Below are 23,962 nucleotides of genomic sequence, written 5' to 3'. Positions count from 1 at the left end.
CGTGAAAGGCAAGACTGAGGAACTGTTCCAGACTGAGGGAGACTAAGGACACGAGACAACCAAATGCCGCCTGCAAACCTGAGCTGGATCCGTTTACTCTGAAGGAACGCCTGGGACAGCCGGCCCGACCTCAGTTGCTGTGCAGCGTCCTGCTTAACTCCTGACTGGGAGCGACGGTGGTGTGACGGCCGAACAGGAGAACGTCCTTACTTGTAGGAAATACACCAGAGTCGTCAGGGCCGATGGAGCATCAGGTCCACAACTGACCCTCAAGTGGTTCCAGGAGAAAAATATGTAATTTGTGCTAAAAGTTTTCGGTAAATTTGAGATTTTGTTTAATTAAAAAAAAAAAAAAAGGGGGGCGCCTCGGTGGCGCAGTCGGTTAAGCGTCCGACTTCAGCCAGGTCACGATCTCGCGGTCCGTGAGTTCGAGCCCCGCGTCGGGCTCTGGGCTGATGGCTCGGAGCCTGGAGCCTGTTTCCGATTCTGTGTGTCCCTCTCTCTCTGCCCCTCCCCCGTTCATGCTGTGTCTCTCTCTGTCCCAAAAATAAATAAACGTTGAAAAAAAAAAAAAAAAGCATTCCGTGCACACCTACCAAACTCTGGCAAATTCCTGAAAAGACAAGAGCAGGATTCTCTTCCTTCCAAGGAGGCAGTCTAACCAGGAAAAAAAATCTTCAATGGCACGCACCCAGCACACGAATCTGGCCCATGAAGTGAGCTTCCCTGGCCCCACCCATGCCTTTCCTCAGATGCTGACAGGACAGACTTCCGGAAGACAGGAGACTGGCATACCTGGCGACCAGGCCTGAAGGGCATTGCCACTTAGGGTAAATTTGCTTTTATGAGCATTCGCTGTGTGGGTGGAGCTTGGAGTCAAATGGACCAGGCATGGAATCTTGGCTCGCATTGGCTGTGTGACCTTCTGCAAGTCGCTTGACCTCTCTGAGCCTCAGCTTTCTGTTGTGTAAAATAAGGACAATAATGGCTACCTTGCCGAGACGTGGTGCAGATTAGAGAGAATTATGCCGAATGCCTGGTACAGTGATGATTTCCTGATTGGACTTGTGGCAGGCTCAGAATCCCCTGGGAATCTTTCTTTCTCCGAATACAGATTTCCACAACCCACTCCTGGCGATTCTGATCAAGCTCGCCCGTCCGGTTTCGGTTTTACCTATTTCCCTTCTCCCACATTACACTTCGACCAGACCAAACTACTTACAGTTTCCTAAATCCAGCATGGTTCTTCTTACTACCAGGTCTTTGTACACATGGCTCACCCATCCAGAACACCCTTTTCCTTTGCCTGATTGGAAAACTCCTACTCATCCCTCAAAACCTGCTGAAATGTTATCCTCATTCGCGAAGCCTTTCCTCACTCCCACTCCCCAGGACTCCCTTCTCGGTCTGACCAACTGTTCCTCCATCAATGGAAAGTATCATTAGATTTTCTTTCGTGAATCTCTATTATGTACTTTACTTTTCGCATAAAGTGTGTCTTTTAAACACAACCACACCAGGACTAGTCATTAGCCCCATTTTCCTGTTTAGATACGAAAAAGCTGAGCCTCAAAAAGCTTAGGTAGCTTGCTCCAGGTCCCACAGCTGGCAAGGGACAGAGCCCGACTCAGACTCCAAGAGGCTCTAGCTCTTGTCCTGTCTTGGATCTGTCTCCTTCCACAGGGTGTGAGCTCTGGGATGTCAGGGACCGTGTCTCCCGTTCATCTCTGGTCCTCATCAGCCAGCATAACTCCTGATACACAAACAGTAGGGATCCATAAACGTTCGTCCCTCTCTTCCAGTCTACACCTCTTTCCCTCACACCAGGTTTTCTCTGGGCTGGGTGAGAGGCAGCTAAGAGTGTCTGAGACGGAGAAAACCGGGCGCCTCTCAGCAGGAACTTAAGGAAGGAGCACCTGCTCCTTACAAGGAAAGCGTCGACCTTGCTTGGGTGCAGTTCTTGTTTTCACCAGCAGATGGCGCTGCCGCGCCACTCAGACGCCACCTCAGCCTGCAAGGCGCCGTTGGAGGGGTTTCCACTGGGCACGTGTCTGAAGCTGTGATCGCCAGACTCTGTAAAATTCAGAGTTCATGGATGAAAGAATTAATGTGCAGACAACAGAGTAAAAATACATAGAGCATGAAACATACTGAGGCACTTCCCTTCTGCTTAGGGAAAGAAGATCCTCCCTAGTGGAGGAGGAGTTGACTTGCCAAGACTCTAGGAAAACTCAGCGTGGCTATGCTCTCCTTTGGAAAAAAAAAAAGGTGCCAGAAGTGTAGCAGGTGGCCAGCAACAACTGAGCTGCACACGATGTCCCCTCTGCACCAGGCCCTGTGCTGGGGTGACCCAGACCCCCCAGGGTCTGACTGCACGGCAGGGCCTCCTCAGAACAAACTCTAGTAATACCATTGAGTGTTGTTGACGTATCATACAAGTATATTTACATTTGGTGCTCACGTTTGGTGCCCATGGCCCAACAAAGCATTCCAGATGCAAACTGCTCTCTGGAAAGTGTAACTTAGGGACCACTAGTTGGCATCCCTGGGCTGGTAATTTGGGGATTTACAAGCAGGACCGGAAGGTGCAGGTCTGAGAGCTGAGACAGGTGCAGGGCCGGCTGCGGGCAGCATGGTGCCTTTAAGGGGAGCCCGGGCTCTCTTCCTCTCACAGAAGCTTCTCTTCCGTGGGCCAGAGCAAAGCCGTCCCCCTGCATCTGGTGTTCCATCCCGGGCCTCCTCCTTCTCTCCCCCTGATGGGACTTGGAAATCCCATCCAAGTCCGTGGCGTTTAGCATCTATTCGAGATGCCTCCAAGACACTGTAATGGAATGTACACACATAAATAAATGCACGGTGTTGTGATCACACAAATCTTCATGTGTCATAAAATTGCACGGCACTATGCACACACACTATATGCAGATACTCGCTGGCGAAACCTGAAAAAACACCCTAGGTTCTACCTTCCTGGCCTTGACATTGTGCTACAGCTCTCCAACATGTTACCCCTGAGCGGAACTGGATCAAGGCTACATAGGACCTAATTGTACTTTTGTCGCAACTTCCTGCGAATTTGTAACTATTTCAGATGTTTCTAATTAAAAAAAAAAAAAGATGTCTGTGAGTCTACACCTTCACCTGAGCCCACACTTCTGTCCCATGTTCCAGGCTCATGGCCAAGGGACCCCCTCCCCCAGCCCCACCCCAGGAACTCCAGGCCAGAAACCCGAAGCGGTCCTCACCTCCTCTTTCTCCCTTGCCCCAAAAGGGTCCGGATGTGCGGGTTTTCGGCCCCAGCTGTGTCTCCAGCCTGCAGCCTCAATGCACCTTTTTGTTCGTTTATTTATTTTACAATGTTGATTTACTTATTTTTGAGAGAGGGGGCAGAGAGAGAGCGGGAGATAGAATCTCCGCACGTGTCAGCACAGAGCCTGACACGGGGCTCGAACCCACGAACCGTGAGATCCTGACCTGAGCCTAGGAGTCGGACGCTCGACCGACTGAGCCACCCGGGTGCCCCCGACCATGAGTCTTTTGAAACATAGACGCCGTCCTATCCTCTTGGCTCCCAGGCGTTGTACATGCTCGGGTTTTGCTTTAAAGTCCAAAGATATGGTAGACATAGAGAATTAATTGAGGAAGTAACAGAACTCCTTGACCCGACCCTAGTCAGGCTCCCGGAGCCTCCAGGCCTCGACCGGGGTGTCCTTGCTTGTCAGGCCTGCACCACCCAGTCGTAGAAAGAATCCTGTTAAATCAGTTTCAAACCCCCCACCCTCTGGTCACCCTCGACATCAGAGCAGGTTCCTCACCCCCCGCCCCCACCCCCACCCCAGGTGATGTCTGAGCCCCCAGCCTGCCTCCAGCAAGAATCCTGCTGGGTCAGGTGAACCAGAATCCAGCCTACCCGCCCCTCCCTGTTTCCTCTTAGCAACCCTCCGTCCACCGCCACCCCCTCCCAACTCTGGATATACACGTCCACTTGTCCACACTGCTTTCAGGATTGAACCCAGTTCTGCCCCAAGGTCCCTTTCCCCCTCTTGCCCTAGTTCCTGATTAAAATCTATTTTGCCAGTGCAGCTACTGCTCAGCTCTGGATCTCTGACAGCCTTCGAAGAAAAATTCACTTCTTTCATTGAACGAGGCTTCAGGACCAAAGGGCAGACACAAAGGGCTAGAAAAGGGTCTAATCTGTCAAACCACGTGGCAGAACCTGAACTTCCAGTTTCCAGAACCCGATGGAGCTTCAGAAAAACTTGGCGGTCGGCTCCCTGTGCGTGGAAATCATGCTTCACGGGTTAAAAGCAAGACGGCACAGGTGCGTGTTCCATCCGGGACAGGCCGGCCTGAGACCCAGGCGATCCCCATGGGGAGAGCGTCTGGCGTGTTCTCTCCCTCCTTCATCAGGGCCCCAGCAACCGTCCTCCCCCGCTTGGCTCTGTTTTCTGCAATCTGGGATTTTTCTTAACTTGCCCCCTAAGCTTCTCAGAGATCAGACCGTAGAACAGGAGTGTGTGGGCTTTGGAGACAGTTTGATTCCTAGCCGCACCGGCACTAGGAACCACAAATGGCCTCTGACAAGTCATGTGACCTCTCCACGCCTCCATTTCCTCCTTTGTACATGGGTCTCACCGTGCCCAGGAGATCTGTGGGGGGAAAGTGAGAAGAGCCATCTGGATGGAGAAGAAATGCTTTAGTTCAAGGGCATGAGCTCCAAGATTCCTGCCTGTGAATCTGTGTGACCTTGGGCAGGTTACATAACCTCATGTGCCGTGGTTTGCTCATCCGTAAAATAGGTGCGATTCTACGCAAAACAGCTGTGAATTGAGTCCATCTTTGCCAAGCGCTCAGCACAGCTAGCGCTAGCCCGTGAGGAGCTCCGTCTAAATGTTTTGATAGTAACACAAGCATTCGTCGTGGTCGTTTCAGGAAAGGTCTGGAAAGCAGAGTGGAGACCGGATGGGAGCGGCTACAGAAAGCTGAGCTGTGGCCAGCCCGGGCCATGGACTGGGGACTGGTGCCAGCTGGGAGGAGATCAGGGCTGCTGGAGGTGGACAGCAGGGAGGGGGTGGTGCGGCGATGAGGGCGTGTTCCACCTGTTCCAAGTTCAGCTGCTTCCCAGGCCACGCCAAGGCTGAGGGGGCGGGGAGGGGCACCTCGTTGCTCAGATCAGGAAACGGGCTGAGAAAACCTCAGCCTGAGTGCTGAGGGCAAGTCCAGAGTCTTCCCCAACCCTAGATCAGTGCTCTTTCTCCTTCCCACCTTCCTCCCTAGCAGAACAGCGAAGAAATAGGCAGAGACAGAAATGATTTCCAGACTTCAAGCCTGGGGAGCTGGGAGCCTCACTTCCAGAAGCTGGGAGGAAGGGGTGGGCTTGTGACCTGATAAACCTTCCAGAAGTCGTCCACCACATCCCACATCCCTGCTAGGACTCCTGGCCCTATGGCCCCCTCTGTCCCTCCTCCCCTGTCTCTCCTGCCCACTCCCCTGCCCCTCATGCCCACTCCCCTGCTCTCCCCTGTGTCCAACCTGCCATGCCTCTCCTGTCCACACCCCTGCCCCCTGTGTCCCACCTCCTCTGCCCCTCCTGCCTACTTCCCTGTTCTCCTCTGTTTTCCCACCTGTCCTGCCCCTCCTGCCCACCCCCCTGCACCCACCTCCACTGTCCCTCCTGCCCACTCCCTGCTCTCCCCTGGGTCCCATCTGCCCTGTGCCCCCCTGGCAGCACCTGTGCTCACTGACTCTGCTCCCCAGAACCCCTGACCCCTCTTCAGGCCCCAGCAATCTCGTTCTGCGCCCCCTCCTCACCGAAGATCCTAAAATGGGAAGACCGTCTCCATGCTCACCCAGCCTGCATCCTGGCAGCGTTTGGTTTCCCATCCTCTTCCTAGAGATTCGTCCCGGGCCCCAAGGTAGGATTCTCTCCCCACACTCATGCTGTCTTGTTCTCCTCTGTGAACTCCCCTACAATCAGCTTCTAAAAGGTAGGTGGCCCTCAGGGTCTGGTCTTTCGTCCTTTCCCAGCTCCCCTCCTCTGGCCTGACCCAGGAGTGGGGTGGGGACGGGAGCTGGTAGGGGTGGGGGTGGGGGTGGGGGTAAGGCTTGGGAGCTCTGATCTCCAGGTCCCTGCCTCCTGGTCTACCAGGAGGACAATTTCTTGTTCACCCACAGGCCCCGGCTCCACGGTTGCCTTTTCCAGAGACCTTCTGGCCTTCCCAGGCAGCTGGTGGCTCCCTCGGCCCCGACGCCTGACTTTGCCGCCGTGGGTGGGCTCTTCCCTCACTCGATCGCCCGGGACACGAAGGGCCCAGCTCCTATCTCTCAGACTTGTTTCCCAGCACCCATCGGGCCCTGGCACACGGAAGCACAAGTAAGTGTTCAAAAACAGTAAAAATTTGCAAAGCGCTTCACTCGCCAGGCATCGTGCTGAGCCCTTCACAGTCACCATTGCAACTTGGCGCCCTGCGCGGCTGGAACTTCACTATCTGCCTTGTGCAGGTGAAGCGATCTGAGGCTTGAAATGAGACGAGGGGTCTGAGACCACACAGCCGGTGAACAGCAGTCGATGACTAGAGCGAACATGCACGTGCTTGAGACGCTCCCGGTCGTGCCGGGCACAGCTGCCGCCCAGAGCGCCCTTGCCCCGTGCAAAACGAGTACAAATTTGCCAGCTATTCTCCACGGATGCCGGTGCCCACGGTTGATGTGAGTTTCGGTGGCCGGGGCGGGGGCGGGGGGCGGGTCGAGTTGGCATCGAGGACATCCCACGCTTTTCTGAAGCTGCCCGCACCCCAGGCCGGACCGGCTTTCAAGGACGGAGATGTGCAGAGACGCTGAACTTGCCGGGAATGACGGCCGCCACCCTCCCTTGTAGCAGCGGGACGGGAGGGAGCAGCCGGGGAGGGGAAGCCCGGGACCCTCCGCCACCTTGTTCACTGCTCCTGCAGCTCTGCTGAGGGCTCGGCTGGAAACAGAGGGGGTTCCCTGGGTGCTTGGCTGTGATGTCGAGAACCCACCAAGCTAAGCCCCTCCTCGGGAAGAACATCCTGGGCCAGGTTCTGGCTGTAAAGAGAGGTGATGCTGATGGGGCACAGCGCCCAGGGCCACTTGCCCATCTCTAGGGCAGTCCCACTGGACATTGAGGGGACTCTGGTGACAGCCTACTAGCTCTTGGTCCTGTCAGGGGCTGGACAGAGTGTACCCAACCCCCGGCACTGCCCCACCCCCGCCCTCCAGTAGTACAACCCCATCCTTAGGTGACCCACGGCAGGAGGAGGACGGGGGAGGGGGGATTCAGCTTGGGTCAACTGGTGATTGGGGGTCATAAACTTGACCTCTCTGGATCCGGAGCGGAGTAGGTAAAAATCCCAGTGACTGGCAGGCATTCTAATCCTGGTTTCCTGCTTACAGACTGTGTGATTGAGGGCAATCGAATTCACATCCCTGCACTTGACTTTTCTCATCCGTGGAATGGGAACAGGAGCACCCACTTCACGGTGGCTGGAGCGGGGATCAGCGGGCTAACCCACCTGGAGCCCCGAAACTACGGCTGGCACGTGGGGACAGGCCGTGGGTGTGGACGGCCAGCTCGCGGGTTTGGGTGGGGAAACGGCCAAGCCAGTCAAAGGAAGGGGCCCACACGTTTGTCTGTTCAGCAGACAAGTATCCAGAGCCCCAAGGTCAGGCAGCGGCCAAGGCTGTGCCAAAAATGGCCCTGCTCTCATGGAGCGTATACTCTAGTGTGCAGATTGGATGTGGGGGGAGGGGATGCTGAATCGAGAAAGTTTTAAACAATGAATGTTCTGTGCTCTCAAGGACAGGAGCCCAGCCTGCAGTGAGAACCCCACTCAGGATCCGTGAGGAGGGGGTGAGCTGGGCTCAGCAATTCTACCTCTGCAGTGCTCTGAGCCTCGTCTCTCTGAAATCTAGTTTATGGCTAAAGCAACGGTGGCTCAGAGAGGTTGAGCAACTTGGCCAGGATCACACAGCCAGCTGGGGACAGAGTTGCGAAGGTCATTTCCAGGCTCAACTGAATGGTCAGCTGTGCTGACCTCGAGTGTGGCTCTAGGAGGCCTCCCCCCAAGAGACAGATTCCAGTGGCCTCTGAGGCAAACCGTTTTCTGTCCCATAGCAGCTGGCCCCGGCTGTGGCCCTGGCAGCCCCTGGGAGGGACCACGGGGAGGGCCACGTTGTCCAGATCCAGAGAAGCGCCAGCGATGGGCTCTGTCACTCAGCCTAGAATTCAGACTCTCCTAGAATTCAGACGGATGTCCCTTCAGGTCCCCAGGCTGAGAGGGGGGCTCCTGGAGGATCCAGAAAAGGAGGAAAAGCTGTCAGCTTGCATGGACCACCTGTGCCCCAATGCTGTCTGGAAAAAAGATGCAGAAATCAAGAGGGGGCAAACTGCAGAGAGAAAAGCATCTTCACAGCGGGTCTGAGGGCACGATATTCAGAACTGATCATTCCCTTTGGTCATCCCAAATCATTCGAGAAAATTCTACCATAAATGGCTAGCTTTGGGGTGCCTTTCATCTACTATTCACGCATTGGATATCACAGGGCAGTGACCAGGCACAGGCACCGGGGGAGCCCCACGGGATGGCTCTAGATGCTCCCTGACTCTCGAGGACTGACTCCACAGGCCGGACAGAGAGAGACAAGAAGGAGGCTCCCCACCAGCACCGTCGTCCTAAAGGCCCTATCGGAACACCGGAGCATGTCTAATGGCCAACAGCTCAGCTGCTTTCACTCACTTTTAGTACACATGAGCGTTCCCTGAGCCAAGTCTCGCTGACCAGTATAGTGACTTTTGTCCTGGCATGATCTGAACCCCAAACCCTCAGTACGAATTTGGTGTCTCCTTTCCAAGAGGCGGGAACGTTAACGACAGCCTGTAGGGAAGATCTCTCACAGATGGCCCGACCCCTCCTTTTCCCTTTTCAACTCAGCCCCAAGATGCAGTGATTATAGGCAGATGTTTACTGAATCCCTGGACATTCTGTTCTGCAGGAGCATTTATATATATTACAGAAAGATAGCCTGCATTTAACCCACGTGCAGGAGAAGAGCCTGAGAGGTTTTGGGTACGCTCACTTAAGCGCACCTGAGAGTCAGACCGAGGATTGTTCTGCCCCGGAAGCCCAGGCTCTTTCCCCTGCCCAAGGTTTTCAGGAAGCCTCCCCGGGCCCAGCTCGGCAGGCAGGCACCTTAAGAGCCGCCCATGGTCTCCAGGGACAGTGGCTCTCTCCCCTCCTCCTGGGGCTTTTGCAATTTTATGACTCCATCATCATCGATAAGAGTGTGTTTTAATGAATGGACTTTCGACAGCAATTCATCAATTAGTTAAAAATTGCATCTGATCGATTTTCCCATGAGCTTTGGACACTAGCTGTTCTCTTATGGATACCAGTCTCCATCTTGCTGGCTTTTGTCATGCCTGTGGCCAGAGCACAATAAATCTATTTAAGACGAGGGAGAACAGATAACTTCTACTTCATTAAATCATGCTCCTTTTATAGGTCCTTTTTCTTAAATGCTTTAAAATTTAAAAACGAAACAATTTCATTCAAATAGCATCCAATCGTACAATGCCTCGTTGTTGCAAAGGGGCAGGGTGGGGGCATAGGGAGTGTTCCAAATATGATGGGTCAGATGTGGGACAGGAATGCCTGGATGGAAATAAACCGACAGGCAGAAAGCAGCTGGATCCCGAGGGCTAACAGTGACAGAAAATTCCCACCTTTACGGCAGCATCACGTGTGGCCAGTGGCCAGGGCCAAGGATCAGTGGCGTTCTGGAAAGGTAAGCAGCGCTTTGCAGCATGAATATGGTTCTGGCTGTATGACGTCTGAGTCTGGTTCACCAGTCCTTCTGGAGAGTCTGTGAGTTTATCCAACAGCCTTCCAATAAAGTTCTGTTCTACCTGAATTAGCTAGAGTTGGGTTCTGTTTGCTTGAAACTAAGAACTTGATCAGAGCTAGAATCCAAAGAAGAGTAAGAAAAAATGCAGTTGAAAAGAATGAAATCTTGCCATTTGCAACGACGTGGAGGGAACTAGAGGGTGTTATGCTAAGTGAAATTAGTCAAAGACAAATATCATATGACTCCGCTCATATGAGGAATTGAAGATAGTGAGCAGATGAACATAAGGGAAGGGAAGCAAAAATAATATAAAAACAGAGAGGGGGACAAAACATAAGAGACTCTTAAACATAGAGAACAAACAGAGGATTACTGGAGGGGTTGTGGGAGGGGGGATGGTCTAGATGGGTAAGGAGCGTTAAGGAATCTACTCCTGAAATCGTTGTTGCACCAGATGCTAACTAACTCGGATGTAAATTAAACAATGAATAAATCAGAAAAAAAAAAAAAAGAAAAGAAAAAATGTAGTTGACACATCACAGCACTACTGGGCCAAAGAGCAAAGCATAAACGAGCCGAGCCACACAGCTCCCTCTGAGACACTCTGGCAGCCTTAGTGGCTTGTCATATAAACTGGAGTCACTAGGTCACTAGAAAGGGTAGCAGAATCTCCTAGAAGGTTCAGATTCTTGGGCCTTGCCCCAGACCATCTGCCCCACAGTCTTCAGGTTTTGTGCCTATATTCCTGCCTTTTGAACAAACCCTCCTGGCCATCCATGCTTGTGCAAGCTACAGCCTGACACTCATCGCCGGACCCAATGGTGACTTTCAATCCCCAGGTGAGGGGCGCCTGGGTGGCCCAGAACCGTCCGACTACCGATTTCAGCTCAGGTCATGATCTCGAGGGTTCGTGAGTTCAAGCCCCGCATCGGGCTCTGTGCTGACAGTGCAGAGCCTGCTTGGGATCGTCTCCTTTTCCCCTTCGCTCTCCCCTGCTCATGCTCTCTCTCTCAAAATAAATAAACATACATACATACATACATACATACATACAAGTCCCCAGGTGAGCCTTAAGGATTAGTTACAGGTGAAGAGCTCTTACATTGGGAAGGAACTGAAGCTCACCAAAGACATACGGAAGTGATTTGCCCATAGACCAATCAACTTAGCGGGGGCAGGCATGGAGAACAGAGGACTCTAGAAGAAAAGAGCATTGGATCCGCGAGGGAGGGACGTTGTGGCCATCTGGTGTTATCAGTCAGGGCCCACAGGAAGATAAACAGCTCTGATTATTTAAAGCAGAGAATTTAGTGCACAGAGCCAGTTACATAGATGGCGGAGGGGAGAGGCGGTAATGTTACAGAGCCCGGGGCAGGGCCCAGCATCAGAGGCCGGGGCCATGGCAGGCCTGCCCTGCCGAGGCAGGGGCCATGGCAGGCCTGCCCTGCCAGTGGCTGCTGGGGAGGCTGCCCAAGCCGAGGGCACAAGGAAGCAATACGCTGGCTTCTACCCTCTTACCCCAGCCCGTCTCCACTGGAGCTTCCCATTGGCCACACTCCTCCAGAAGTCAACTGACGAGGGAGCCTGGGGGCCCAGCCTCCACAGCCTGAGCAGAGGAGGAAGATCCGGGAGGAGTCTGAGGGAGGCAGGGCCAAGACCATCTAAAGAGCTGGTTCTTCTCAGGTTTCAGAGGAGAGATTGAGGCCCAGTTGGGAGATTGAGAGATTGAGGCCCAGTTGGGTTGAGAATCTTGCTCCAGCAGAAACGGATGAGCCCTGACCTCTTGAGTCCCAGCCCTATCCGTCCTGGCATGAATCCGAGGTGAGCACACAGCTCCTCTCTGCTTGTGGTTTGGGTTCAAGCAGCTGTTTCTCCTGTGGCCCCAGGGGTCAGCTGTACCTGTGGAAGAGGAGCTCCAGGGATGAGGGAGGAGCACTGAGGATGAGGGTGGAGCACTAGGGATGAGGGAGGAGCACTGAGGATGAGGGAGGAGCAACGAGGATGAGGGCGGAGCATCGGGGATGAGGCCGGAGCACCGGGGATGAGGCCAGAGCACTGAGGATGAGGGCAGAGCACAGGGGATGAGGATGGAGCATCAGGGATGAGGGAGGAGCACCGGGGATGAGGGTGGAGCACCGAGGATGAGGGTGGAGCACAGGGGATGAGGGTGGAGCATCAGGGATGAGGGAGGAGCACCGGGGATGAGGGTGGAGCACCGAGGATGAGGGAGGAGCACAGGGGATGAGGATGGAGCATCATGGATGGGGATGGAGCATCAGGGATGAGGGAGGAGCACCGAGGATGAGGGTGGAGCACAGGGGATGAGGGTGGAGCACAGGGGATGAGGGTGGAGCACTGGGGATGAGGGAGGAGCACTGGGGATGAGGGTGGAGCACTGGGGATGAGGGTGGAGCACCGAGGATGAGGCCGGAGCACCGGGGATGAGGCCGGAGCACTGAGGATGAGGGCAGAGCACAGGGGATGAGGATGGAGCATCAGGGATGAGGGAGGAGCACCGGGGATGAGGGTGGAGCACCGAGGATGAGGGTGGAGCACTGGGGATGAGGCCAGAGCATTGGGGATGAGGGAAGAGAACCGGAGATGAGGGCGGAGCTCCGTGGGCTGGTGGTGCTCACCCACTGTCCATCTCGGGGCGCTCACGCCTGCCTCCCACCCCACGCACTGCGTGGCACAGGAAAATGAAAGAAATGCCTTTGCCTCAAGAATTCCACACCCCATCTAGGGTAATGGATGAAACCGGAGGCTTCCTAAACCAGGGCCCGGCCTCGGCTTGTTGCTGCCCATTGTTTCTCGGCTTGCCTGTGGAGGAAGGCCGACCCGACTGAAAGTGGAAAGTGAAATTCTAGAAAGTGCAGGTTGGAGGGCTGGAGGAAGGTCTTGAAGCCAAAGTCCTCACTTCCAGATAAAGGATCAGAGGCCCAGAGAGGTCATGTGACCTGCCAAAGCCACAGGAGGAGTTGGCGATAATTCCACTTACCCAGGCATCTGCAGGAGCATCTCTCCCTCGAGGTGACGCACCTCCCAGGGGCCATGAGTCAGGAAGTGGGAGAATTAGCCCGGAAAAGGACAAGCCTCCACCGTGATTCCTCACGGCGGATCGGAGTGATCGGAGGAGGCACAACTGTCCGCAGCCCCTCTGGACGCCGCTGGCGGTCAGGAAACAAGCCGCCGAGCAACAGCCAGAGCTGAGCACGGCAGCTCCAGGGGCCCAGCTCTCCCCACGGCCCTGCGGCTCACCAGGCTGAACCCCGTGTCCTCAGGACTCCGTGACCTTGAGGGGCCCCTCGGGCTCTCGGATTGCATGAAATCCTTCAGCGACTTGCCGTCCTGCCCGTGTCATTTTATTAACAGCGCCTGTTTGCAGAACAGAATGCTTTCATCTCAGGACTGTGCGTTCAGCCCTGTCCAATTGGCCTTTCTGTCAATATTCAGTCCTACTAAATAAGGCAGCACCTTTCAGTCTGGCTCCCCAAACCCATCATTAGCTGGGAAGACGTTCGAAGCCTCACATTCTCCTGGCTCTGCCGTCAACTTTGACTTCAGAGGTACAAGGACATGTGACACGCTGACCAACCTTTGAGAAATCTAAAGAGATCACTCTGATGAACTCCTACGATACTGCATGAAATATGCTTCTCATGGTTAAGGCTATTTACTTTCCCATGAGACAGGCAGACAAATAGAAATTCTGAGCATTCCCCTTACAGTAAGGCGTTTTTCTTGAGGAAGGTCAAGGTACTTTACATCCCAAGATATGATCTAAATGTCTGGATAGAAATCAGGAGTTTAGGGGTGCCTGGGTGGCTCAGTTGCTTAAATGTATGATGCTTGATCTCTGCTCGGGTCATGATCTCAAGATTCGTGAGAATGAGCCCCTTATCAAGCTCGGCACTGACCGCGTGGAGCCTGCTTGGGATTCTCTCTCTCTCCCTCTCTCTCTCTTCCCCTCCCCGCCCTCAAAATAGATAAATAAGCATTCAAAAAGATAAATAAAAAAAAAAAAGAAATTGGGAGTTTAGTTTTAATTTTGCCCCAAAGTCCTTCCTTCAGCCACACACCCCATTGTAAAGCTGAGATTCAGTGCCTGGACCATGAAAAATAAGGGATCCGTTGGTGTGCACAAAGCATTTTGAAAACACATACTGTAATTAGCACCTTAGCCGGTAGTAGTTACGTGTTAGACGTTCAGATAGCCAAGTTGAGTTCAGACACATCGTGTAGCCTCTTCCCAGGCCAAGGCACCAGAAATCCCTTATGCCTAGACGCTAAGTTAGCTTTTGAAATGTATCTTTTAAATCTTCTCCTTCTGTGATGGCGTAACCCACTTGTGGTGGGCGTCAAATGGGTAAAAGCAGAGTATGAAGAAGGCCCTTCCCTGGTCTCTGCTAGGTCACTCTTTAGAACAGAAGGAACAACACGCTATAGAAATAGAAACAGGCTTATTTTGTTTCCAGGAGGAAACTCTCTTCCCGCTGTTTTTCAGAAGGCGATGCCTCTCCGACTGCTGGCCGGGGTTTCCTAAGGGCTAGACAAGTAGCCCCCCACCCCCTGCGGTCAGCGAGAAGGAACCACAGAGTGAGCGGCTGAGAAAACCTGGGAGGGCAAAAGCTGAGGCGGCCTAGGCGTGCAAGGCCGCAGCTGGGGAGGAGGTCGGGGAGGGGCCCTCAGAGCAGGAGAGAAGGTACAGAGGGAAGCCAGGACAGACCTAGGACACAGGAGCTACGGGAGGCCACAGCGTGAGCCCCGGGGCGGCGGCCCCAAAAGGAGCTGGTCATGTGTTCCCGGGATAGGCCTCGAACAGACTTTCCAGACCGGAAAGGTGGGTGTGCACACCCCAGACGGCCCTTCTCCGCTGGGATCCCAGTAAGTTAAACTCTGATGCCTTGAAAGATCCATCGTATGTTGACATTGATGTGTCTATTTGCTGTACACACACGTAAGGCGTCTGTTGTATGTGATACATACAGACACGCACGCATTCGTATGGCACCCGCTGTATGTAACCCCTTCGGACACACAGAAATTCTCGTGGAGGAGGCTTACGGAGAACACCCTGAGAATCAACACTTAAAGGGAGCCAACAGCAGGATGAGGCAGAGGGAAAAGCCTGAGTGTGATGTGGGACTGAGTCACAGCAAAGACCTCAGCCAATCCCATGGCCCCACGGGGAGCCCTAGGTTGGTTGAGCCTCCAGAACTGTCTGCCTAGGGGGACCAAGGATGTGTACCCCTTCATTAGCCAGTCCTGGATGCAGGCTGCCCCGGGGGAGGGCACAGCCCTGGGTGAGAAGATTTTGTCTGACTGAGGGCAACGCCTCAAGTGTCAGCTGAGAGTTATTGGCCAGCAACGCCCCCAGCAGCCGGGAAGTGAACGCCTCAGTCGGCGGGAGGGGGTGGGGTGCATCTCGTCTAGAGCCTCTTGAGACCCAGTGGGGTTGGTCCAGAGCCGGTGGAAGGTCAGAGCCTCCCCAAGACGGCTGTGAAGTCCAGGCCAGCTTGCGTTCTTCTGGCCTCCTTTGTCTCAGCCTTGTTTCGTGACACCCCCGGCCCCACACAACTGTTTTCAGGCCCGGGGGACCTTATCGGCAGCTTTGGGAAGAGCTTGCAGAGGTCCTTACTCCGCCCAGCGTGCCCTCCCGGCTTCCCGGCTTCCTCCCACCTGAATTAATTCCCGGGTCGCTCTTTGCTCTCTCTCTGCAGAAGCAGAATGATACCTGTGGAACCTTCCACTCCCCATCAACATGGAGTCCCCTTTGCCCTTCTACCCGAAACAGCTCAACAACAAGACAGAATCATAAAACACTGACACCCAGACACGGGACAGCAGGTGATGAGGGACAGTGATGCCCGAGAGTCTGGCAACAGGTGGGGCAGTCCTGCCCTTACTCCGGCTTACTCAGGAGAGACATTTTCCAGGCGGTGGCAGCAGGACAGGACCCAGGCAGCGTGCCGCCACTCCTGTGACTTGAGGACACGGAGCTGGAAATCCCAGAGCCAGGTGGCTTTAGCTGCAGGAAGAGGACCAGACGGGAGAGAAGAACTCTGGAGATCTGCGGACCGTCGTCCCTTGAGCGTTCAGCAGGGTCCCCATCGGCGCATGCGGAAAATAGATATCAGATACAGCACGGGACGAACGAAAATAGGTAAACATCGGAGAAGCCCATGACCATGGACATCAGCAAATCTGGAATAACAGTAGTTTTCGTTAGGGAAGACCTAACTTGTACTCATTTGTATTAGTTTGCTAGGGCTGCGATAAAAAATGACCACAGACTCAGTAGCTTAAACTACTGAGAGTTCCGGGAGCCAGAAGTCTACGATCCAGGAGTCAGCAGGGCTGGTTCCTCGTGAGGGCTGCGAGGGAAACTCTGTCCCCGGTCCTGTAGCCTCGGGTGTCTCCTGGCTGGTGGTGGATGGCCATCTCCTCCCTGCGTCTTCACATCGTCTCCTCTCTGCGCACGCCTGTCTCTGTGACCTCGTTTTAATTTGATTACCCGTGTAAAAACACTCTTTCTAAATTAGGTCGCTTTCTGAGGTACTGGGGCTGAGAACTCTAGCGTGGCTTTTTGTGGGGACCCAGTTCAAGCCATAACAGATACTAAAGGAAGTCGCAGGCTCTCGCGTGGGGTAGCGAAACGAACAGCGGGCAAGAAATCGCAAAACCTAGATTCTGGTTATAGCCAGCGCGTAATAAGGGATGAACCAGAAGAGGAAAGGCAAACGGGTTTCACATTTCGTGCCATCTATATTCGTTAGTAGCTGTCCCCGGATGGCTGTGTTGAGAAGGATTCCGAAGCTACACTTGGGCGCCACAAAAAAAACAACAAAAAAACCCCGCTGTGATTGAAGATTCCCTACAGGCTTGGGCGAAAGCAGGACGCCAAGGACTTGACGTCTCTGTACTGGATGATCTCTAAGTTCCTGCTCTGTGGATGGAGGCCACGCAAAAAGTGCTTAGTGATGGATTTAAAGATATAATTGTGGGTATTATTATCTATAATAAATGTCTACCAAACATCCACTGAGGAGGCCTCTGCAGGATTTTCTTTTTCTGCAGGATCTCTGAAGAGATAGGTGAGGACCCAGTCCCCAGATTCTTCCTAAGACGTCCATTCAAAACAGCAGATACCGTATTACATTAGCTCGGTTCGTTCCAATGGTTCGGACCTGGTGCTACTGATTTTTTTTTTCCCCACAGGGGCTTGTCCTGTGCATCGCAGATGTGTAACAGCATCCCCGGCCTCTCCCCGCAAGATACCAGCAGCACCCTCTCCCAGTACGACCTCCGCAAATGTCTCCAGACATTGCCAAATTGCCCCAGTTGAGGACCACCGATCTAGGCCCCACAAAAGCCACCTCGTTTACTGATACTATTCTAACAGTCTTCACGGCTCTTTCCTCTGGCAATTCTATCTTTCTGTAACAGGAAATTGCTTTCAAGAACCTCATCAGAGTAATGACCAAAGCTGCTATGACTACTTTTCAAAAATGGAAACCAATTAAAAACCTGCCGCGGACAAATACGACTGAGAGTCGGCTCAGAGCTCTTAAATGCTGCTGAAGTAGGCAGGCTTCAGAGTCTTAAACACACAGGCATTCCTAAGAGAGGGTGAGTCAGAACGTTGGGTCAGTGCTGCCTTAGCAAACGCTCGATGCCAGGACGATGTTTTTACCTCGTCAGACATTTCAGTTCTTCTGCGTCTGAATCTCAGCCCTGCCACTTACTAGCTGTGTGATCTTCCCTCCATGAGCCTCAGTTTCCTCACTGTAAAATGGGGATGAAAATAGTCAGCAGAGACTGCTGATTGCCAACCCTAATAACCATTTTCACCTTTCTCCTTGTGAACAAGACCCCAAATTTTAGCCAGTTGTATTTTCACCAGGAAGGAAAGAATTCCCAACCTGACAAAGACAGAGAGGCCCTCCCTACTACCACCCCTTCCTTCTTCCTGTTGCTTGAAACAAAGATTTGATACCTGGAGCTGAGGGTGTGATGTCTGGAGCTCTAGCAGCCATCTTGGATTCAAGAAGGAATCTTGAGAATGGAAACCATGGCCGAGGAAGCAAAATGAGAGCCCCCTGGCTCCCTGACAACACCAAATCCTTCCCTACTTCTAGACTTCCTTTATGTGAAAAGGAAATGTTAGCTTAGTTAAATTTATCTTGTTTTTAAGTTTTTAGGTCATACACAGCCCCGCTTAATCTTGGCTTGTGGTCTGAGCACCTGGGTGGCTCAGTTGGTTGAGTGTCCGACTCTCGATCTCAGATCAGGTCATGATTTCACGGTTCTGTGGGATCAAGCCCCAAGTCAGGCTCTGCACTGACAGCTTGGAGCCTGCTTGGGAGTCTCTCTCTCCCTCTCTCTCTGCTCCTCCTCCAGTCACGTGTGTGCATGTGCGCTCTCTCTCTCTCTCTCTGAAAACAAATAAATAAACTTTAAAAAATGTTAGCTTGTGGTGAGGATAATGAGACATATACATAAGTCTTCCAATGAGATATTGAGTGCATTTATAATGGGACCAGAACTAGCGGCTGGTCACTCCACCACATAATGGGATGAAGCAGAGAGTGATAGGAAATGCTTTATTTATTCTTAAACATCTTATTGTAACTTAAAACGTACGTTTACCCACTCGTATTTTGAGTAACTGTACCTAACTGGAGTTTTGCGTGTCTTACTAGAATTCCACATGTGGTAACTCACCCTTACTAAGTCTTGTACTTAAAATGAAGTTGTTTCTAGACATCTCTATGTACACCCTCGTGTTTTATTGGTTGCATTGCATGTAATTACACTGTATCACTAGAATAGCAGGCACTACCGGTATAAACGGGTTTGGGAACAACAGTTGCCCCTTGGTAAGCCTGCAGGTGGCCCTGTGATGGAAACAGAAGTGTGAGAACGTTCTTGGGAGTCGCCTGGTGTCCATGAACTTACGGCCTGCAGTGGTGGGGCCAGTAGGGTTTTAGAGTAGAAGAAGCATGTCGGTGAAACTGTCGAGTCCCACCCACCACCAGAGCAGGAGGGAGCTCATACTACCATAGGCCGATCACACACCACGCCCTATACATACATGCTTTTCATTTAAACCTCATAACTGCTGAGTTAGATACTTATTATTTCCATTTTATACAAAAGGAACCGAGGGTCAAGGGCTTTAAGTATTTTGCCCCAAATCACACACAGTCGTGGGGCAAGGATTTCAATGTTCATGCATTGGGCTCCAGAACATCTGCTCTCTCCTCTGTACCATATGTCCGCTTATAGGAGGGAAGAAAGAGGGTCATCCCACAGAGCTGATCCAGTGCCTGGTCGTGAGAGAAGACTCTTGGCGCTCTGTCTTAGAACCGTTGGCAGCCAGAGTTAACAGCATGTGTGGGACAATGAAGCAAATCCCATCTTTACGGGACGTGCGCTCCCACAAACCACGATTCAGAGGCACCCACAGCCGGGGACACGGCGTGATTCCTTATCACGAGCGGCCCTTTTGCCCGACCTCGTCTTGCCAGCTGTTCAGGTGGGTCAGTGCCTGTGCCTCACCAGTCGCGACATATTTTGACTGTCACCTCTGGCCAATCCTAACACCAAACACCAACAAGCCGCGCTGCCCAAGTGGGCTCCAGAGAGATGAACTAAAGTGAAAGGAGCTGAATCCAAGGCCGAACTCCATTGCCCTGGGAGAGTATTTTTGGAAAACCCGTGTCAAGCAAGCAGGGTCCACCCAGGCCATTCATTCCTTCAGCGGATGCTCTCTGGGCACAGAATTGGCTTCAAGATACTCTGCTCCCAGGCCACTTAGTGAGGCAGTGCCTACTGTTAAAGACTTCAATCTGGGGAGACAAATAGACAATGAAAACACAGAGCAGGGGGCACCTGGGTGGCTCAGTTGGTTAAGGGACTGACTTTGATCATGATGAGGTCACGATCTCACAGTGCGTGGGTTCGAGCCCCACGTCGGGCTCTGTGCTGACAGCTCAGAGCCTGGAGCCTGCTTCAGATTCTGTGTCTCCCTCTCTCTCTGCCCCTCCTCTGCTTGTGCTCTCTCTCTCTCTCACTCTCTCTCTCTCTCTCAAAATGAATAAACATTAACATTTTTAAAATTAAAAATAAAAATAGGGGTGCCCAGGTGGCTCAGTCAGTTGAGCATCTGACTTTGGCTTGGGTCATGATCTCACGACTCGTGGATTTGAGCCCCAGGTCAGGCTCTATGCTGAGAGCTCGGAGTCTGGAGCCTGCTTCATATTCTGTGTCTCCCTCTCTCTCTCTCTCTCTCTCTCTGCCCCTCCCCAACTTGTGCACGCACTCTCTCTCTCTCAAAAATAAATAAACTTTTTAAAAAATAATTAAAAAAATAAAAATAAGAAAGATAAAATAAGAAAACACAGAGCAGGAAGCAATCAGTTTGAGGTGAGCCCAAGGGGCTGTCCAAATAAGAATAATTTCCATCATCCGGGTGAAGAGAAGAGGGTTCCCAGGAGGCTTCCAGAGGAGGCAGTGGGGCTGAGCCTGGCGGGAGAAGACGCCAGCAGGGAGGCAAGGCTGGTGAGGAGAATGGGCTTGTAAGCAGAGAGCACAGCTCATGCAGAGGACCTGGGCGTGTGCAGGGGCAGAGGGAGAGTAAGAGGAGGGAGCTGGGGTCTCCAGAACTGCAGGACCCTCCCAGGATGGTCCTAGAGGGCCTGGCCTTCCTGCTTAGCCTTTGCTCAGGGAACCTCTGTCTGCCATGCTCCTGGCTGCTCTCCCTCTTCTCCGAGCCAGATTAAGTCTGGTTCATCCTGATTTCAGCTCAGAAATCACTTCCTCGAGGTCCTTCTGTCTCCCCTGCTCCATGGGGGAAGAAACTGGGGCTTTGCCTGGGACTAGCACAGGGCCAGGGACACACTAGGCTTACAGTACATATGTGTTGAGTGAGTGTGTAAGTGAGTGAGTGAGGGAGGGAAAGAATAGGTAGATGAGTGAATGAATGAGTAAATGAGGGAATGAATGAATGAATGAGGGAGTAAGTGAGTGAATGAGTGAGTGGGTGAATGAATGAGTGAGTGAATGAGGGAATGAATGAGTGAGTGAATGAGTGAATGAGTGAGTAAATGAGTGAATGAGTGAGTGAATGAGTGAATGAGTGAGTGAATGAGTGAATGAGTGACTGAGTGAGTGAATGAGTGAGTGAGTGAATGAGGGACTGAGTGAGTGAATGAGTGAGTGAATGAGTGAGTGAATGAGTGAGTGAGTGAATGAGTGACTGAGTGAATGAGGGAATGAATGAGTGAGTGAATGAGTGATTGAATGAGTGACTGAATGAATGAATGAGTGAGTGAATGAGTGAGTGAGTGAGGGAGTGAGTGAGTGAATGAGAGAATGAATGAGTGAGTGAGTGAGTGAGTGAGTGAATGAGTGAGTGAGTGAGAGAGTGAATGAGTGTGTGAGTGAGTGACTGAGTGACTGAGTGACTGAGTGAGTGAGTGAGTGACTGAGTGAGTGAGTGAATGACTGAGTGAGTGAATGAGTGACTGAGTGACTGAGTGAATGAGTGACTGAGTGAGTGAATGAGTGAGTGCATGAATGACTGAGTGAGTGACTGAGTGAGGGAATGACTGAGAGAATGAGTGAGTGAATGAATGAGTGAGTGAATGAATGAGTGACTGAGTGAGTGAATGAGTAAGTGAGTGAATGAGACTGAGTGAGGGAATGAGTGAGTGAATGAATGAGTGAGTGAGGGAATGAGTGACTGAGTGAGTGAGTGAATGAGTGGATGAGTGACTGAGTGAATGAATGAGTGGATGAGTGACTGAGTGAGTGAGTGAATGAGTGACTGAGTGAATGAATGAGTGACTGAGTGAGTGAATGAGTAAGTGAGTGAATGAGTAAATGAGTGAGTGAGTGTATGAGTGGATGAGTGACTGAGTGAGTGAGTGAATGAGTGACTGAGTGAATGAATGAGTGACTGAGTGAGTGAATGAGTAAGTGAGTGAATGAGTAAATGAGTGAGTGAGTGGATGAGTGGATGAGTGACTGAGTGAATGAGTGACTGAGTGAGTGAATGAGTGAGTGAGAGAGAGAGTGAGGAGAGAGACCATCTGGAACACGGGGGGGGGGGGGGGGGAACCAAGCGCAGAAGCTGATGTGTGTGTCCTGAAGCAGCCGGACCCCACCAAGGGTTTCGGAAGAGACCAAGAGACCGTGGATGAGTGGAGGGGGCTAACTCAGAACGGAGCTGAGGGCGGGTGGGGACGGGGCCCCAGTGGGAAGGGGTGACCCGTTGGAAGCTTGGTGTAATAACCCCGGAAGGCAATGGGGGACTTGCTGGCTGAACGATGGCGACACGTGCCCAGTGCTCACCTGAGTCAGATGCCGGGCTGGCACTTCACACGCGTGACATCATCGAATCTTCGCCTTGACCCCACGAGGGAGACTCGTTACGTGATCATCCCCTTTGAGAAGCTGATGAAACTCGGGCACAGAGGAACCAAGACCCTCGTCGCGTGGCTCAACAGGGCGGGGCCTGGGCCCGAATCGCCACCCGCCCGGCTCTGCTACCAACGCGCACTTCAGGGCAGGCTCGTGGGCTCAGGTGTGCAAGGAGCTGAGAGGGGGGTGCAGACGGACCGCACAGGTGGGGGCACAGGTGCCGGGCGTCCGGATGTCTGGACCCGGGCTGCGGGTGGTAGGACTTCACCCCCACCCCTCCCCTTGCACCCTGTTGGCCGTCAGGGTGTTCGCCTCGCTCGGATGGCCCGGGGACTGAGTTCGAGTCGGAGAGCTGTCCCTGGGAAGAGAAGCGGTGCTGGCCTGGCTCTCGGCTCCTTAGGAAACACCGCAACGGGCCTGTCCAGAAACGCGCGCTGGGCCCTACCAGACGGCGCAAACAGAAAGAGTGTTCGAGCTGCTTCCCAGCACACCCTGCCGCAGAGCCTCTACATCTGCATGCAAATGATCGCGGCGCGTTCAGACAAACAGTGTTTACATTTGGAATCCAGCTGTCAGGAGAGAACAGCCGCTATCAGGTGCTTAGGGGCACCTCGAGGCGTGTGTTCAGATTTCAGAAAACCTTGCGAGCCCACACTGTTGAAACCGTTTCCCCGTGGAACTTTCAGACTGAAGCTTCTTTGTTCCTGCCGGATGACTCATGAATGCCCTTTAAAAGAGAACGAAACAGACGTGTTTTGATGGGGAAAATACATAAAGAATGCAGTGCATTTTTCCAAACGGCAGTCAGACCATCTAATTTAGGCCATCAAGGACAAAACCGGCCGAGACTCTCCGGCTGACCTTCCTTTCCCGCGAGGGCCTTGTTGTGGGCCTTGTCGTGGGCCTGGGCTCACTGGTGAGGAACATACTGACCAAGACGGGAAAAGGAAGCCCAGCTTTCCCAGGGCTGTTCGTCTTCCCAGGGTTCCACTTGAAAAGAGGCTTCCTGTTTTTCTAGAATGTTGTTTTTCTGGGTGCAAACCATTTTCAGCAGCAGCGTGATGTAATAATCGTCCAAAGATAAGCACACTTACCTTGTGCTGAACGTGGTCTCTGTGCAATGACTCCTTTCCTTCTTAGAGCATTCCAGGTGAAGAACCAAGGCACAGAGATGGTGAGACACTGGCCCAAGATCACACAGCTAGGGTACAAGCCAAGAGGTCCGGCTACAGAGTCTGGGCTCTGTGAGGTGGAAAGGACACTCCCCATGGAGTCAGGAAACCTGCCTGTGAGTGTGGGCTCTCTCCCTTCCTATCTGTGGGATCTGAGTCTTGGCTGTTGGAGCGCCCCTAGCTTTGGCCAGGGGCGGGGGGGGCGCAGATATTTCCAGGAAATATGGCTGGTATGCATCGACCTGGCTCTCTTCTCTTTGCCCTCATCAAACTGGGGGAATCCCATGGTGTTGGTGTTGATAAAGGGAACCAATTCTGAAATCAGAGCAGTGGAAGCCACAGGAAACAGCCCTCTGGCACAGGTCCCCGGGGTGGGGAGAGAGAGAGAGAGAGGGAGAGAGAGAGAGAGAAAGTTATCTGGGGCCATAGCAGTCCTAATGTTCTTGACAGGAACAAAGCAATTTTCGCGTAGGGTGGGGGTGTTACCCAAAACTGACTCT

The 23,962-nt window shown here is 52.8% G+C and overlaps 1 long non-coding RNA gene across 1 annotated transcript; it reads right to left on the bottom strand.

Moving 5' to 3' along the window:
• Window positions 1-18,634: 18,634 nt before the first annotated feature.
• Window positions 18,635-23,082, bottom strand: LOC123579789. The gene is made up of 2 exons (XR_006702955.1): window positions 22,222-23,082; window positions 18,635-19,715 (listed from the first exon to the last, which is right to left on the bottom strand). It is a non-coding gene; the product is annotated as an uncharacterized LOC123579789 (long non-coding RNA).
• Between the last annotated feature and the right edge of the window lie 880 nt (window positions 23,083-23,962).

Source organism: Leopardus geoffroyi, chromosome A3, assembly GCF_018350155.1.
Source record: "Leopardus geoffroyi isolate Oge1 chromosome A3, O.geoffroyi_Oge1_pat1.0, whole genome shotgun sequence".
Classification (NCBI taxonomy): domain Eukaryota; kingdom Metazoa; phylum Chordata; class Mammalia; order Carnivora; family Felidae; genus Leopardus; species Leopardus geoffroyi.
Note: the sequence above shows the minus strand (reverse complement) of the source record. Positions and strands in the feature narration are given on the sequence as shown.